Here is a 2,373-nt window from a genome sequence, read left to right on the forward strand (position 1 = left end):
CAGCAGCTCCTCGCCGCCGCCGACGCCGCCTCCGCCGCCCCCGGCGCCGCCCCCGGCGCCCACTGCCGGCGCCTTGTCCGCCGCCGCCGCCACGGCCGCCGTGGGGACGGCGCCCACCCCCGCCGCCGCGCCCGCCCCGGCCGCCGCCGCCCCCGCCCCCGACGCATCCGCCCCCGGCAGCGCCGACATGGCGCCGCCTCAGCAGCGGCAGCAGCGATCAGGCGCGCCGCCGCGGCTGCAGACACGCGGGGAAAGGCGTCAGGGGGCGGACACCGGCGTTTGCTTAGTGTTTTTATCGCTGGTATCAAATGAGCTATTAACGTATGCACATTTTTTTTTAATGGAACCTTATACTTTTGAAAACTCCATTCAGTAGCTCCTGAGAAAGCATTTACAGTCACATAGTGATTTTGACGTTGAAACCTGTCGTAAAGGAATTCGAAAAAGTCCTAGAATGCGAGAGCACGGAGGCCGGAACGGCATTCGCTGTCTAAGCACTGCCAAGCTGACTACGTAGTTGTATCCCGTAAGGTCGGCCCCTGCTTTGAGGATAAAGCTGCAACTTACAACCCAGATGCAGGTTCCCCTACGCTTGCTGTATATGGAAATACGACGCAGACTAGAATCTAGCGTATCATAAGGGGCTTAGGAAATTTTTTTCACATTTGTGTATCCTCCAATATTAAGGACAGTTAGAACGGGAAAATTTTTTTCATTATAAAATTTGCAATTTTCCGAATAAAATTATATATATATCACTCATAAACTCACATGGGAAGTATTTTATTTTATTTTCTTAAATATAATCTACACTGGTTGAAAATGTTAAAATTTTTACGTGAATTACTTCAAGATCTAATAAAATCTGTGATTTTTTATATAGAAGGCTGTGGATTGCTGTGTTATGAAGGTTAAATTACGCGTTTGTATTGGTAGCAGTGTCTAAAATACTATCCAAGTGCTAACAATTTTCTGAGGCAGGCTGACAGACAGAATGATTGATGGACTACAGCAGTATTATGGGATGGCTATTAGAAATTGATCTGAGGATTTGTTGAAAATGAAGCAGGCAGTATGGGCTACCTTCTTCCTCCTGGACCCGATTCATGGTGCGATTACCGCAGTGCCCAGTACTCAAACAGTTCACACAGCCGTAAACATTCCATCCCAGCAGCAGTCATGGATATCATAACCTATTTACAGAGATCTGGCAAATCCTGAATTGCTGAAGAAGTGTCTGCATGGTCAGACTAAAAATCCCAATGAGTCGTTCAATAATCTTGTATGGACTCGCTTACCAAAAAATATTTTTGTTGGAATGAAGACATTAAAGTGGGGGATCAGTGATGCTGTTATATGCTTTTAATGATAGCAACATTGGTGGGGTGAAAGGGCTACAGCATATGGAAATTAATCCTGGAGCAAACTACTTCAGAGAACTTGAACGGATGGACAGGGTTCGCATTGATAAAGCTGAGTATGCAGCACAGTTGGCCATTGAGGAGTCCAGACAGGAGAAAAGAAGGAACAGCTTGGAAGAAGGTCAAGAGGGTGGTATACAGTATGGTGCAGGGCGCTTCTGAGTGACTAAAAATAAAAAATTAAGCAGATATTGAGTTACAGCCTGTTGAAACTTTAGAAGCCGTTCCTGAAAATATACATTTTCTGTTGCATTTTTCCCTAAATCTCAGAAACTACTGAGAGTAGAGTATTAAAATTTTCAGGGAGTAATAACATACATATCCTGAGTCTACTGAACTAAAAGAGGAACATAATGTTATGTATAATTAAAATTATTTGGGATAACGTACAAAAAAGTACACAAAATTTTAACTGTGTAATTAAAAAATTATATTTCCGAAAGCAGTGGCTGAAATCCAATTATTGTAGTTCAGTAGACTCAGAACATACAGTTTAATGTCCTGTAAACGTTTCATGTCAATGGCTACAGTGGTTCCAGAAATACAGGGAAGCCAAGTCACTAATTCCAGCTCCCCTTAACACGAGCTGAAACAGTGAAGGTAAAGAGGTCTTATACGCTGTAAAGGGCACTACCGTATTAAATATCCAAATGTTAGAAGGAAGATTTGACCTATCTTTTCCTGTACATGGCTGTGTGCTCGTTAGAGGTAAAACACGCGCTGTAGGACGACTCTCTCTACCTGCACTGCTCTAAATTGTATCATATGGGATACGTTTGTTGAACTATACCTTTTATTAAAATTATTTTACTGGTCACCTGTACACCACGAAACAAATATTCCTCTCAACGAAATGGCGTCTCATGTGAACATAAGCGCGTAATGACAGTGCTAGCAACTACGTGCGATTCACGCTGCCGACATATTTGACACTGCGCAGCAATTTGGTATA

This window comes from Schistocerca serialis, chromosome 10 (assembly GCF_023864345.2).
Source record: "Schistocerca serialis cubense isolate TAMUIC-IGC-003099 chromosome 10, iqSchSeri2.2, whole genome shotgun sequence".
NCBI lineage: Eukaryota > Metazoa > Arthropoda > Insecta > Orthoptera > Acrididae > Schistocerca > Schistocerca serialis.